At 39.8% G+C, this 16,565-nt stretch overlaps 2 long non-coding RNA genes across 2 annotated transcripts in view; one reads left to right on the top strand and one right to left on the bottom strand.

Moving 5' to 3' along the window:
* LOC147840916 (uncharacterized) overlaps window positions 1-16,565 on the top strand; it is a 639,653-nt gene that overhangs the window by 358,794 nt on the left and 264,294 nt on the right. The gene's annotated exons all lie outside the window — the stretch shown is intronic.
* LOC147840918 (uncharacterized) lies at window positions 55-8,618 on the bottom strand. The gene is made up of 2 exons (XR_015508090.1): window positions 6,592-8,618; window positions 55-143 (listed from the first exon to the last, which is right to left on the bottom strand). It is a non-coding gene; the product is annotated as an uncharacterized LOC147840918 (long non-coding RNA).

The raw sequence follows: 16,565 nt of genomic DNA, 5'->3' as shown, positions 1-16,565 counted from the left end.
CTGCTGCAGTTCAAACGGAGCATTAGAATGGAGAAGAAAAGGGATTTAAGTGACTTTGAATGTGGCATGGTTGTTGGTGCCAGACAGGCTGGTCTGAGTATTTCAGAATCTGCTGATCTACTGGGGTTTTTATGCACAACCATCTTTCAAGAGTTCACACTTAGCTGATGATTTACAAAGCTTATTTGGCATGCTGTCCCGGGAGAGAGCCCCGAGCTCAAGGGCTCCTCGAGCCCGGGGCTTCCTCCCGTTGGCAGAGCAAGAAGGGAGCCTGAGCTCGGTGGATCTCAGAACTCCCCTGCCGCTGTAGCTAAGGGAACGTAAGGAATTAGACCAGCTTGATTGTTAAGTATGTTGAATGTCTTTGGATGGTGGGAGGAAACCGGAGAGCCCGGGGAAAACCCACGCGGACACGGGAAGGACATACAAACTCCCCACAGAAACACTCACCGGTCCTATCGAACTAGGACCGGCAGTATTCTTGCTGTGTGGTTCACAGTGCTAACCACTGGACCGCCGTGCCGCCCAATTACAGGTAAAGGAGGAGAATAGGGGAGGAGGGGGGTTTCTTCCAAACGAAGATAAAGTGAACTGGAAACTTAGACTATTTATGGTGCCTTAGGGCTCATATGATTGGAAGATTAGTGATTAGCAAATGCGAGACTGGACGTGATAAATCATAAGCACGTGATCCTCTCGAAATTAGTTTATGAATAAACTTCACTTCAAGAGTTCACACTTAGCTGATGATTTACAAAGCTTATTTGGCATGCTGTCCCGGGAGAGAGCCCCGAGCTCAAGGGCTCCTCGAGCCCGGGGCTTCCTCCCGTTGGCAGAGCAAGAAGGGAGCCTGAGCTCGGTGGATCTCAGAACTCCCCAAAATGCAGAATTAATCGCTCGGGACAGCAGCCGCGTATTCGAAGAAAACCCCCCCAAAAGGCAGGAAATTTAGAGCTATATCCGGCTGCTGGATATAGTAGAAGAAAAGAGGTTAAATGCATGGGCATTAATTAGATAGGATTAATAAGGGTGAAAAGAGGATTCTAATAACTCTTGCTGGAGTTAGAGTTTGAAGGAACCCCTGCGGGGGTCATGGTTTTCGGGGTTAAGAAGAAGGGGAGAATAGGTGGTTTGAAGCAGTGAAAGAGAACTTTGAGTGAATCTTGTAGGAGTTGGAGCTCTAAGTGACCCCTGCGGGGGCCAGAGTAGAGTGAAGGTATGGAGCAGAGAGTGGAGGAGAGTAGCTCTTATGAAAGATGGAGCTTTGTGAGAGTTTGAGTTTAGAGCGGCCTCTGCGGAGGTTAGAGCTTGAGGGTAGGGTGTAGATAGGAGTGACCTCTGCGGAGGTTAGAGCTTGAGGGTAGGGAGTAGATAGGAGCGACCTCTGCGGAGGTTTGAGCTTGAAGGTAGGGTGTAGATAGGAGCGACCTCTGCGGAGGTTTGAGCTTGAAGGTAGGGTATAGATAGGAGTGACCTCTGCGGAGGTTTGAGCTTGAAGGTAGGGTGTAGATAGGAGCGACCTCTGCGGAGGTTTGAGCTTGAAGGTAGGGTGTAGATAGGAGCGACCTCTGCGGAGGTTTGAGTTTGAAGGTAGGGTATAGATAGGAGTGACCTCTGCGGAGGTTTGAGCTTGAGGATAGGGTGTAGATAGGAGTGACCTCTGCGGAGGTTAGAGCTTGAGGGTAGGGAGTAGATAGGAGCGACCTCTGCGGAGGTTTGAGCTTGAAAGTAGGGTGTAGATAGGAGTGACCTCTGCGGAGGTTTGAGCTTGAGGATAGGGTGTAGATAGGAGTGACCTCTGCGGAGGTTAGAGCTTGAGGGTAGGGAGTAGATAGGAGCGACCTCTGCGGAGGTTTGAGCTTGAGGGTAGGGTGTAAATAGGAGTGACCTCTGCGGAGGTTTGAGCTTGAGGGTAGGGTGTAGATAGGAGTGACCTCTGCGGAGGTTTGAGCTTGAGGGTAGAGTGTAGCTGGGAGGAGCAATGAGTGGAGGAGAGTAACTCTTGCGAGAGTTGGAGCTTGAAGCGACCTCTGTGGAGGTCAGAGCTTGGGGGTAGAGTGTAGATAGGGGGAGATAGGTAGCAGTGAGTGGAAGAGAGTAACTCTTGTGAGAGTTGGAGCTCTGAGCGACCTTTGTGGAGGTCAGAGCTTGAGGGTAGATTGCGGATAGGAGGAGATAGATATCAGTGAGTGGGAAAGAGGATTTGAATAACTCTTGCGAGAGATTGGGGCTCGGAGCGACCCCTGTGGGGGTCAGAGCTAGAGGGTGAGTCATAAGGAGAAGAGAGGTAGTTGAAGTAGAGTGAAGAAGTTTTAGCTTGAGCGGACTCCTGCGGGGTTTGGAGCTTGGAGAAAGAGTCTAGGCGGAAAAAGAATAGGTAACATCGTGAAGAAGAAAGGACTGTGGCCGCTATGGCCGAATCCTGCGAGAGTTGGAGCTCAAGGGGGCCCCTTCGGGAGTCTGAAGAGTCTAGACAGGAGAAACAAGATCATTAGAGGTAGAGTGTAAAATAGATTAGTTGGGAGTGGAGTGTAGAGAAGAAATGAACGAGAGGCTGAAAAGTAGGGTTATAAGGATAAAAGATTTGGAAAAGTTGGAAGAAGGGAACAAGCACAAATATAATACATATGTACAAACGCAGTAAATGCGCAAAGAACATGTGGATACAAACGTCTGCATCTGTAAATAGCTATTGGTGATTGCAGAAGATGCTAACTGCAATGGCCCTTGAGGGAGTCCTTGGCAAACATGTAAGGGTGCCATGGGTGGACAATTGGGCTTCTGCGGGGTTTGGATTGGATGACTCTTGCGAGAGTCGAGGCTCTGTTAGACACCTTTTTGAGTTGGAGCCGTGTGAGGAGGTGCTTGGGGGTTGGTTAAAGCCTGTTGGGCTTTCTTGAGGTGGTATTTACTGAGACGTATATAAGATTTGAAAACTTCAGAAGACCAGCGACCAAGGGTCTGGATCTGATGGTGTGAGAGCCCGTTGTAGTGGCTGCGCCAATCCTGAGTGAGTGGCTGGAAAAGGGCTCTGGGAAAAAACCTGATAGGTGAAAGATTTCTTTAAGGTGTTTTTGAAACCAGAATCGAGATACTGGACGGTTAGCGTCATCAGTAAAAAGCGGGGCCAGTGGGTTAGCCTCTTGAGATTTTCTAGGCTAAGAGGGTTTGGAATGGGCGTGTAGGTGAAGGAATATTGAAAATGAGGATAGAGTGTCCTCTCTGGAATTAATCTGTTTTGCTTTGTTTGATAAGGAAAGAGATAGTTTCCCTGTCTTGCAAAGCTAGATCTGAGATGGTGGGGTGGAGTAGAGGGTTAAATTTGGATGTAACTGTTAATTCAGAACATTTAAGAAACCCCCCAAAAAATGCTAGATTGAACATAGCATCTAAGGTGCGGGCTGTATGGGAGGAAATGTAACCTTTACAGAGGGTGTAGATGCATGAGGTAAGGATTTTGAGTGTAATGGGTTGTCTAGCATGGTATGGAATTGTTTGAACGAATTCCATGCTGTGAGGTATGCATTGAGGGTTCTGAGAGCTATTGCTTGTAGGATAAGAGATAGAGAAGTTTGATGAAGATTATGAAGTGGGTGGTTTATGGAAATATCGTTACTGAATAAGGAGGGACCGGCGTTGGGTGAGGGTCTGCTTCCGGGGCTAGTTGCCAGAATATCTGCAAAGAGAAATGAGAGAGAGAGAGTCAGCGATTTGGTTTTTGCAACCAGGTACATGTTCAGCAATCATGATAAATTGTTTTTTTTTTTTTTTTTTTTTTTTTTTTTTTTTTTTTTTTTTTTTAGCAGATATCCAGATAAGGTGTCTTAAAAATGGCATAAGCGATTGGGAGTGGGAGCGCCCTTGTTAATGCAATGCACTGTAGCTTCGTTATCACAGTGAAAGAGAATGCTAGATGTAGACCATTCGTCCCCCCACAGGATGGCTGCTGCGATGATAGGGTAGAATTTGAAGAGGGCTGAAAAACATTGGTCTTTGGAATGGAATTACAATTGGGTTGGCCATGTTGAGACAAACCAGTGTCCTTTATATTAGCCACTGTAACCTATTGGAGGGGCAGCGTCTGTGTATGTGTTGATGTCAATAGGGGATGCAATCAAGTCGCTGTAGAAAAAGGAACAGCCGTTCCATTGCTTAAGGAAAGAGATCCATAAGCAAAGTTCATCGCGACTGGGTTTGGAGAGAAAAATTGTTTCTTCTAAACCATGAACTGTGGTGGATAATTGATGGAGGTGGGAAATGAAAGGAATAATGCGCATAGCGAAATTTAGATGGCCGAGAATTGGTAGGAGTTCTCGTTGTGTGCACATCTGTTTTTCAAGGAAAATTTGGGATAGAGAAATTATTCGATTGATTTTCTCTTTAGGAAGGGATGCTTGGAATTTATGCGAGTCTAGATTAATACCCAGAAATTCGATTGAAGTACTGGGTCCTTCCGAGATCAGCGAAAACCTGCTGGGTGATCGCTAGGTGTTTGGCTGGAGGAGATGACGGGGGGGAAATAAGAAAATCGTCTAGAAGGTGAATGAGGTTTGGTATTTCGTAAATATTAGACAGAATCCAGCATAAAGCTTCTGACATTATGTCAAATATTTTTTGGGCTGCTTTTGCATCCGAAAAATAGAATTGATTTCGCCAATAAATGCCAAAAGGTGCCAGAAGTCTGGGTGGATTGGCATGATTTTAAAGGTAGGGGAAATGTCTTCTTTGGCTAGCCAGGAGTTACGACTGGCTATCTTTATGAGAGAGATCTCTTGATCAATGTCGTGGTAGTTAAGTAAATATTCGTCCAATGGGATAGTGCTGTTAATGCTAGGAAAGGAGCAATTGTGTTGGGACGAAAGGTCGACTACAAGGCGTTTTTGCCAGAACATTTTTTGAGTAGCGACACCAATGGGGCTAATGCGCGAGATATTAAAAGGAGGAGCCTTGGAGTTCCAATCATGAAGTTGTTGTCGATTTCTTTTTAATAAGATAATCGACGGTTTTAGGTTCGGAGGTTGCAGACTGCAGGTTAGGACAGATTGGATAAAGTGAAAAATGGAATGTATCCTTTGTGAAGAGGATGTGGAGTGTAATAGGTTGGATGAGGGTCAGCTTCTGGAGCCAGCAGTCATGATCTCTAAAATAGAAAAACAAAGAGAATCAGAAATTAAATCTTTGCAAAATAATACAAGTATGGCAGACATGAAAATTGTTTTAGTTTATATCCATGCGAGGCATCTTAATAAGGGCATGGGCGGCTGTAAATGGAAGCGCTTTTGATAATGCATGGTCCGATGACTTCATTGATACGATGTGCAAGGATGGTAGGGGTGGGTGTTCGTCTCCTAACGGGATGACAGATGAATGGAGAGCTGAGGACATGGGATATGGCTAGTCTGGTGGTCCTGGAAAACTGGTACCCCTTGAAGACTGAGCATGTGAAGTGATAGTGAAGTTTAAATTTGTATTTATAACAGTCAAGTGGGAAGTTTGTTTCTTTGCCGTTTTCACATCCGACTGACTTGCTATATAATCTTATATGACGCTTGTAAATCAACACATGAGTCGCTGGCGTATTACAATTGGACTTCTGTGCTTGATGGCATAATGTTTTTCAATAGCTTGTTAATATTTACTGGTTGGGTAATAATCTTTTCAGAAGTTAAATGTCAAATGGAATTTAAAAAAAAATTTTTTTTTTTTTTTTTTTTTTTTTTTTAACTAAATTTACAAGCGTGTCTGGCCTATTCATTCATAAGGTCTTTGCAACAGAGTCAAGAAAGAGGGCGGGACCATCTCCAGTCTCTTAGCTCATTGGATGGAGACGCTTATCTTTACAGCTATTGGCTTAAGGAGTTTCAGTCAGGCCATGCAAAAGGTGCAAAAAGCCTGGCGGCCATTTTGTTGATCAAATTCAACATTGTTTGTGGCTGGAGCTGCTGCTCTGCTGAACACATTCCGGCAACAATCTGTTAAACGATGGATAGCATGTGTACTGCTAGGAGAAGGTGAGGGTTCCGTTTTATTGCAATAGCTTTGGAGTTTGGCTTATATCTTGCTGGGAAATAAGGTTGAAGACACAGCAGATGCGTTGTGGAGGCTCTTTGAAGTGGAAGGTTTTGGTGTTGTTGTTTAAGCTGTTGATGAAATTGTTGGAGTTGTAGTTGTTTGAAATGGTAGCAATAGTAGTTGTTGTTGTTGTTGCTGTAGCTTGTATATTGTAGCTTGTAGATTGAAGCTTTTAGATTGTATATTGTAGATTGTAGCTTGAAGCTTTTGTAGCTTGTAGCACTTGTAGCTTTTGTAGTTGATGAGCAGAGCAGAGCGTTCTTCCAAATGAAGATCCTGAAGATTGTAGCTTGTTGCTGCTTTAGTTGTCCATGCTGGTTTAGAGTTGGTTCTTCAACGGAGCTAGCTACGGTGAAGCTGCTTCTTCCAAACGAAGATAAAGTGAACTGGAAACTTAGACTATTTATGGTGCCTTAGGGCTCATATGATTGGAAGATTAGTGATTAGCAAATGCGAGACTGGACGTGATAAATCATAAGCACGTGATCCTCTCGAAATTAGTTTATGAATAAACTTCACTTAGGGTTCACAGAGAATGGTTCGAGAAAAGAGAAAATATCCAGTGGGTGGCAGTTTTGTGGGCGCAAATGCCTTGTTGATGCTAGAGGTCAGAATGGCCAGATTGGTTGAAGCTGATAGAAAGGCAACAGTAACTCAAATATGCAACCAAGGTATGCAGAAGAGCATCTCTGAACGCACAACACTTCCAACCTTGAGGCAGATGGGCTACAGCAGCAGAAGACCACACCGGGTGCCAGTCCTGTCAACTAAGAACAGGAAACTGAGGCTACAATTCGCACAGGCTCACCAAAATTGGACAATCGATGATTGGAAAAACGTTGCCTGTCCTGATGAGTCTCGATTTCTGCTGCGACATTCGAATGGTAGGGTCAGAATTTGACATCAACAACATAAAAGCATGGATCCATCCGGATTTGTATCAATAGTTCAGGGTACAGTTCAGGTTTCTTGGTACGCTTTGGGCCTATAGTATCAATTGAGCATCGTGTCAACACCACAGTCTACCTGAGCATTGTTGCTGATCATGTCCGTCTCTTTATGCCAACAGTGTACCCATCGTCTGATGGCTGCTTCCAGCAGGATAACATACCATGTCATAAAGCGCGAATCCTCTCAGACTGTTTTCTTGAACATGACAGCTCACTGTACTCAAATGGCCTCCACAGTCACCAGATCTCAATCCAATGAAGCACCTTTGGGATGTGGTGGAACGGGAGATTATCATCATGAATTGTCCAGCCGACAAATCTGCAGCAACTGTGTGATGATATCATGTCAATATGGAGCAAAATCTCTGAAGAATATTTCCAGTACCTAGGATTATGGCAATTCTGAAGGCAAAAAGGGGTCCAACACGGTACTAGTATGGTGTTCCTAATAAAGTGTATAAACAGAATAATTGACTCAAGTGTGTTAAATTATTAGAAAATAATGGACCACTTTGGATGTGAATTATATTCTAATAACTCAACAGACCAGAGAGAATTATTCTGCTTATACAGTCATCACAGCTTTACAAAAAATATAATTATTATTAATTATTTCATGTCTGCTTGGTATCAGTAAAGCGCTCTTTTTTTCAGCATTCAGCAGCCAGAAACCTCTTGAATCAGCAGTAGTGATCCCTCTCTGCAGAACCATCATGCTTTGTAACAGAAAACGAGGTAATTATTTGACAAAGGCCAAACAATTAGACCAAATGCATCAGCTCTCCAAACACAGGCAGCCGCAGTCATTCATCTCTTCAATATCTGCTGGTCAGAACAAGGTCAGGGAAGCTTCATTACCCAGAGAGCACAGCAACCCTTCACCATTCTCCGATAGGAAAAGACCCAAATTGGCCGTCCGAAGCAACTCTGAGTGATGAACAGTGATTTGTTATTTTGACAAAAATATTCATTATCCCACCCACCTTTCCGCCATTCTGACAGCAGCATTTTTCATCGACAACGTTGCTAGTAAAGGGAGAATAGACAAGATGCGGGAAGGCTAAAAATGGTCCTTTCTAGAAGAAGTGAATAAATTGTTTGTTGTAAATTACAAAACTAAATCACCATATACTGTTAATCACATGCATACTTATTAAGCTTAAGCTTATCAAGTACTTTCAAATGCTGTGTTGACCAACTTAGACCAAGTAGAACAACTACTACAGTAAATAAAAGAACCCAAAAATCACACATAAAGTTATAAAGTATATCACTTTACGCTATGAGTCAGTGAGTCATTCAGCTGATTTGTAAGCAAAAAAAAAAAAGGTTAATTTGAGATTTAAACCAAATGACTGTTTGAGTCATTCAAACGTTTGTGTCGGGCTGTTAATTTGGCTTAAAATTTAAATGTCAATTAATTACAGATTTTTACTCGATTTCAATTAATGAACGATTATTTTGTTTATTTAATGTTTTTGCCCTCATAGTTCACTGACCGGTGTTGTACAGTAAATATGCTAACATATTACAAGTGAGAGATTTTTGGAAACAAAACAAATTGTTGCACTTTTGCACTGTTACAAATTATGCCAGAACAAAAAAAAAAAGAAAAAAAATACTTATTTCCTTTTGCTTAGTAAGTTTTTTTTCTTTGTCAGTAATACAAAAAAAAACATTTAGTTGAACATAATATAACATAACATTAACATAAAAATTTTTTAACATAAGATTAACATAAGAGTTAAACTTATGTTAAAAGATTGGGTTAACATAAGATTATTAATTTTCTGGAGAGGTGAACTACTCTGTAACAAAACTGAACATTTTTAATTAGAGAACTGGAATGCCTGAAGTTGAGTGAACAAAAAACATAACCCTTATTTCCTTTCATTTTTTTCTCAGGCACTTAACATTTCATTTGTTTTTTCACCTTTAATTGATATGACAGTGCACAGCAGAGCTGGAGTGGGTCTCCTTTTCAGTTCACGTCATCAAAAAACGTCATTTCCAATTCAGTTTTTGAACAACATTCTTTTAAACATCACAATGTCCTTTCCTATATGTGAATATATATTCTGCGCAAAATTCTTTATAGATATCCAGTCCGTTGTAACTGTGATAGCACAAAAAATAAAAATAAAATATTGACAAATATATAAGTAACTGAAACAGTATTACATGTCTTAACACACACACACACACAAAATAAATAAATAAATAAATAAAAATTCAGGTGGATTTCAAACACAGGTCGGTGGTATGGTAACACAAAGTGTTGACCACTGGACCACAATGGTGCTGTTATAGTAATGTGTCTGGAATAAAAGAATAAGTATTGCACTGTCACTGTTTATTCTCCCCTTTTTTGAATTTCTAATCAAGGTATGTCAGATTTATTAATGTACTGAATCATCTAATTTTTATTTAGCTGGTGTAATATTCTTACTAATATTAATTATTCAAATTCTTATTTTCAACAAGGTGCCGCTGTTTGGAGTTGAATGACCTGCAGGCTGCATTTTGCTCATGGTACTGCAAGAAAATAAAAAGAGCAGAGCTGCGGCAAAATAATGAATACAAAGACTAAGGTTATGCTCAATAAATAAATAAATAAATAAATAAATAAATAAATAAATAAATAGACAAATAAATAAATAAAGTGCGGCTGCTAAAAGTGCAAGCAGCTTGGGACACCGGTCCTCGCGGCCAAAAAATGGACCGGCCCACTGGGAATTCTCCAAATCCTACCAATTAGCCAATCCGGGCCTGGTACAGAGTACAGACAAAAGAGCATGGGGAGATAAGGGAAGGATCAGCATAGGACCTCAAGGAAGGAATCAAGCTCAGGTCACCGTGAACAGCAGAGTGCCATGTGTTGACACACTAACCCCTACACCACTTTTGAACTTTTGTCTGAAGTTGAGTGAACAAAAAAACTCTTGTGAAATTGGTACTAAGAAATAATACATCATCAGCACAAACAAACATAGTTCAATTGAAAAAAAAAAACAAGAAGGCAAGCTTTACATGTGAAGCATTACAAAGCCATGTTTTGATCCTTGTCTTGTTTACCGTTATTGTTGTTTTACCTCCTGTCCTGTTTCTAATTCTGTGTCTAATAAATATTTTGTTAACATTTGTCTCAGTTTTAGTTTTTTTCCCCCTAATTAAACTGTTTGGTTGTTCTGATAATGTATTATGTCTTAGTACCAGTTTATAAAAAAACTTTTTTTGTTCACTCAAGTATAAACATTTTAGGTCAGTGCAATAATGTTGTCAAAAGTTGAGTTAGCTCAATAGCCTAGTTGTTAACGTGCTGAGATAGGGTGCAGTAGCACTTCATGTGGTCCTGAATCCTGGCTTAAGGACATTTCCAGTTTTGATAACATGTCGGCGCCAATGGTGTAGTGGTTAGTGCGTCGACACATGGCACTCTGGTGTTCTTGATGACCCGAGTTTGATTTCCCCCGCCTTGAAGTCCAATGCTGATCCTTCACCTCTCTCCACACTTTCCTGTCCATGCTCTCATCTGTCCCATCAATAAAAGGTGAAAGGAAATTAAGATTTTTTTGTTCACTCAACTTCAGGCATTCCAGTTCTGCAGACAAGAAATGTTCAGTTGGCACAAATAAAACAGTTTTGTTACAGAGTGGTTCACCTCTCAAGAAAACGAATAATCGAACGCAATCTCACGGCAATTCGTAACTTTTTGATTTAGTGGCTAATTCATATGAATTTGTATGATCTAATTTGTACAATTTGGTACGATTTGTTCACCACCCAATGATGGTTTGGGTTAGGGGTGGGGTTGGGTGCCATGCCTCCTTTTTAAAAGCGTACATTTTCATACTACTGAACTTGTACAAATTCGTACGAATTAGCCACTAAATTGACAAAACGTAAAATACTTGCGTTTCCTCCTGAGATCAGGCTGAATAATCTTATGTTAACCCAACTAAATGTTTTTTTGTATTACTGACAAATCATTTTAGGTCAGTGCAGCCGATGTTTTTAAAAGTTGAGTGAACAAGAAAAAGCAAAAGGAAATAAGCATTATGTTTTTTTGTTGCTGTACTGGCTTAATTTTTTACAGTGTGCATATCCTGTAAATAATATTTTAAACAGTGCATTTCCTGCATCTACAGTAAACAAATGTTTTAATTTAAATAATAATTTCAATGTAATGATATCAAGGCATCTCTGGCGCAGTTTCCAATTATCGAAAACTGAAGAACCTGCAGTTGATTGAGGATTTTTCTGAACAACAGCGGTTAGTTTACCTGTTCAGAACAAACAAGAGACTCATAAACAACCATCATAAGGCAGAAAAGGCATTTGTTTTATCAGGAAACCACCTATAGCAGGGGTGGGCAAAGTCAGTCCTGGAGGGCCGGTGTCCTAAATAGTTTAGCTGCAACACTAATCAAACACACCTGAACATGCGAATCAGTGTCTTCAAGATCACTAGAATCTATAAGCAGGTGTGTTTGATGAGAATTGGAGTTAAACTGTGCAGGACACCGGCCCTCCAGGATCGAGTTTGCCCACCCCTGACATACATTATTGAAAACTAAGGTAGTTTAAACTTTTGCAGGGAGTTGCTTGAATAATTTCAACTAGATTTTTAAACATATTTTATTTAAAATATCTTACTCGGGACAGTACTACATAATAATACCATGCATTTGGTATAATGTGAATTATTCACATTTAAACAAATTCATCAAGGGGTGTGTAAACTTTTGAGCACAACTGTATATTACAGAAAAACAAAAATTCACAATTCCAGATTTTTCCAATATCTACTTTGCACACAGTCAAACTCTCTCTCTCTCTCTCACACACACACACACACACAGACACACACACACACACACACACAGACACACACACACACACAAACCCAGCGTCTGCTCTCCCTGGATGTCTTATTCATGCTGGCACTCTTTTAAATCAAGCAAACCCTTGATGATGGAGCAGATGCAGCATGAACCGTCCATCAAGAAACTGAGCTCATGAACTACAGGTTAGGTGTCCGTGAGCCTCATGAAAATGTCTGGCACAGATTAAATAATGACTCATGTCCAAACTTGTAAAAACTACTAGGAAACCACCAGAGGATCAGGAACAAGATGTAGGATGGCCGTGTGGAGATAAAAACGCTCATGAAAGATTAAAGGGTTCACAGACAGGTTCAAAGGCAGATGAACACAGTTTAACTTCACCCAGAGGCTCCAGAAACCCTTCAACATCTTAAATGAAATCGCATTTTGATAAGGGGTCGAATTTTTAGATCTTTAAAGTAAAATATATGTGCTTTTATTTTAGTTTTTTCACAGCAAACTCTGTGTTAGCAGAGGTTTAAAAGCTGTCGAACTGAGAAGTTTTACATCGTAACTAGAGCTGTCGATGTTTAACATTAATCAGATTATTCATGAAAAAAGCAATGAATTACAATTTTTAATGCATTTAATATACCTGTTGCACACCAATATATGGTGTTTAATACACATGCTTTGCTGTGTGATGGAACAGAATACAGTTTTAAGGCCCTAAAATGAAAAAATCCTTTAAGTAAATTATTTACACTTATTTGAATTTTTACAGCAAACTCTGTGTTAGTAGATTAACACATTTAAAAGTAAGCAGCTGTTGAATTCAGAATGTTTTCTTAAAAAAATTACGTTGCATCAAGAGTTGATTTGTCATAAATTTTCCATTCATCATACAGAGATCGCCACAGCGGAATGAACCGCCAACTTATCCAGCATATGTTTTACCAACCCAGGCTCATTCTGGAAATGTAGTCCCGCGGACATTTGTGGAGATCATGAAATACATCCCGGGAGGTCCGTATTTGTGCAGTTTTTGTTTTCGTGAATCCGCGAGAGCCCACTGTGTGCGCTTTTTCGCATCTTGAACGCCTCTCGCGAGCGCTGTTCGCACCCACGCTGTTCTCGCGTAAAGCCACCGGAGGCCACTGTCGAGTGATCGTCTCTCCGACTGACTAAATGACTGAATGATTGACTGGGTGACCGGCCAATCGGCTGACCCAACCTCCTCTTTTCCTAAACCCAACCGGTTTTACCGATTGACCCGCCCGCCCGCTTGCTTCCCTAAACCCAAGCAACGATTTACAAAAGCCGTCCAGCAAAAGAAAAGCCCTCATCTGATTTCACCACATTCTTATTCTGTTTTGAACTCGTTCACTTTTATTTTTTGGATTCTTTTTTTGTCTTACCTGAACTGCTCTTCCCCGCACTCGAACCCGGTCATCGCCGTCAGCTCTCCTCCAGGTCTCCACTCCACTGACGTACACAACGAGCTAACCGGACAAACTGGTTGCAGCGGGAAAGCCATCCACACGAAGGTGAGCTATCACCTGGCGAGCGCGAAAAGGAGTGGCGTCACACCGCCCCACAGCATTCGCTTAAAAAAATTAAATGCAGCCATATACGTACCACCGGCTACGTAAATCGCGGTCTCCAGAAACGTCCGCTAGACTACGTTTTAAGAATGAACTTTGGTTGTGTTTTACACAGCGGATGCTCTTCCAGCTGCAACTCAGTACTGGGAAACACTCCTACACACTCCAGCACAAACACAATTCACCTATACCACATTGCAGGATTGCAGGAAACTGTTGCACCTGGAGGAAACCCATGCAAACAACACAGCTGTCAAATTTAGCATGTTCTTTTAAAATTTACGCTGTGAGCTGTAGAATCAAAACATTAATCAGATTCTGAAAAAAAAGATAAATAAAAAATATATTGCAATTAACATCTCTCCTACACCATTATCTGTTGTTTGATACACATGCTTTGCTGCGTGATGAAACAAAATAGTTTTAAGGCCCTAAAATGATAAAAGAAAATACTGTGAAAGAAATAAGGAAAGAGCTTGTATGAGGTTGTTCATCTCATATTTATTCATCAATATCATATTAGCAATTTCAATATATGTATACATTTATTTATTTTCTTGTCCGTTTAGTCACTTTATTAATCCGGGGTCGGCACAGCAGAATAAACCAGCAACTTATCCAGCACGTTTGTACGCAGCGGATGCCCTTCCAGCCGCAACCATCTCTAGGAAAAATCCACACCTTCTGGCATCCTTCTGAATCAAATCAGCAGGATGCCTGACTTTAACTGCAGTTCGACAGTTGTGTGTGTGTGAGAGAGAGGGTTTGAATGTGTGCAAAGTAGATATTACATAGATTTGTAATTTGATATATGATATACAGTACAGTAGTATTCGTCATATTTTCCAACAAGATCCACACACGCACTGTCCACTGTCAGTAAAGGACCGCATTTACTGACAGTGGACAGTGCGTGTGTGGATCTTGTTGGAAAATATGACGAATTTGACGTGTTGATTGCGGTGTTCACTTTACTAATGCCACTACTAATATCTGCAGACTCCACATGTCTTAATTCCATTTCTGTTAAGTTCAGTTCTGACTTTAGTTGGATTAAGGTGATTAAAATTTACTTTTTGGAGCTCATGTAGGCCTACAGTTCAAAATTCATGTTTAACTGAATAAACAGTTTGTAAAACAAATACATCTTATTGAACATCATTTACTTTCATCATCAATTATCATAGTAGAACAGTTTCTCAAACAATTTGTGATGCATTTTGGAAACAGGAGATGAGCCCCTGGTCTAATGCGCCACGTTGCTTGAGAAACCCGTTCTCAAAGACTTATTATTTGGGTAGCACACATATTCTGAATGCCTTCTGCAGAATTCAAATGTGCATTTTTTTACCTAGATTAATTTTGAAATTAAATTAAAATTAATCTGTGCCCACCTATAATATATTTATAGGACATTAATCTCTGATCAACATACACGGGTGATTCCCTTCGGAATGAATTTAGTTTTTTTTTTTTTTAACAAATCGATTGAACCAACTATTCAATTACCCATTCATTAGATATCCATTTACTTCAGTCCTGAATGAATCACCAACTGAATGAATCAAATTAATTTAATGACACCTACAACTTACATGATTCATTAATACAGTAAATGATCAAGATTTAGTTTCTTATTGCTAGCTAGTTTTGTAAAATAAAGACTTGCATAGAAGGATTTCAGAAAGTCAGTGAAGGTCAAGAACATCCTAATTTCATTCCTACAAATTTGGGTAAAAAAATTACTAATCAAACCACTGGGTTAAAATTTTATTTAACAGCTGTATCTTATGAATGGGTTTGTCTATATTTTATCCAATAAATCACATTTATTTTAGGAACTACTTTACAAAATTTCAATAATGATTCCCAGTTCTGATGGCAGTAATATCTCACACCATTGGGTCTCTAGAGTTGTGTTACTTTTTCACAACACACCAAGACAGAGTGTGTTTTTACATGGGATTTGAATGCCTTGAAGTTGGGATAATTGAATAATGAAAAACAACCAAAGTGCTATCTTGTTCTGAGTTTATACACTTATTATTGGCCACACATATTTTTAAATTTAATATAATCTTATACATTCATCACTGTTAATTAATTTCTGTCAAATCTACAGTAATTTACTGTAAATCAATTACAGCAAAATACTGTATTCACATTTACAGCACAATTCATCTTGCTGTAGGTAATTACAGTATTGTATATCTGTAATGTAAAATATTCTGTAATTTTCATGATTCAACTTTAAAATACAGTAACATACTGCTTAACTGTCCTACAGCAAAATAAAGTTCATAATACAGTTAAATACTGTGTAATCTAAAAACAAAACCAAGAACAGTGTATAGTTGAGGCTGTGAAGCACTTTTAATTATGGTTTTGTCTTTTATATCTTGTCTTTGCAGCAAAATTAGATTTAGGCCAACCTTTCAATCTTTTCTAATGACACAAATAAGTCATGCAGCTGTCATTTTTTTTGTCATGCTCTGATTAGTATTCTACTTTTGCTTGATCAATTGGGACTAACTAAATACATGGATCAATTCTGCTCCTTTTAAATAGCACAATTATTCCCAGTGTTGGATCTGCACAGATGACCACAGCGCTAACCTTTCATCTTCAAAGATACAGCTGGAGTCTGGCTGATGTTAGCGGCTAATTTGTTATATTCTGAATAGTTTCATTAAACGTGACACACTGAATAGCTGGATCAACGGAGTGAGTTCATTTATATGCTGCAACAGAATTTCAGTCTCGCTTCCATTTCTTGTGGAAAAATTGGCAACATCTGAAAAAAAAGAGTTACAAATCAAACAAAGTGTCAGTTTTAATGTTTCAGAATAATTTGTTGAAAACAATGTCAAGATATGGATGAGATAATAATGGACACTGGTTGTAAGCAACAGATATATTTATGTAATAAATATTTAATAAATAATAATAAATACATTAGTCAGTACTGAAGCCAAATCTGAAGCCTATCTAACAAAATAACAGACAGTCCAAAAACGAGTACACTCAAATTTATATGCTATAGAAAAATATTAAATACAAATTTAAAAAAAAGAGGAAAAATCAAAAGAAGCAAAAATTGAATAACTTAGTTG

Source organism: Danio rerio, chromosome 14, assembly GCF_052040795.2.
Source record: "Danio rerio strain M-AB ecotype USA chromosome 14, GRCz13ab, whole genome shotgun sequence".
Lineage (NCBI taxonomy): Eukaryota > Metazoa > Chordata > Actinopteri > Cypriniformes > Danionidae > Danio > Danio rerio.
Note: the sequence above shows the minus strand (reverse complement) of the source record. Positions and strands in the feature narration are given on the sequence as shown.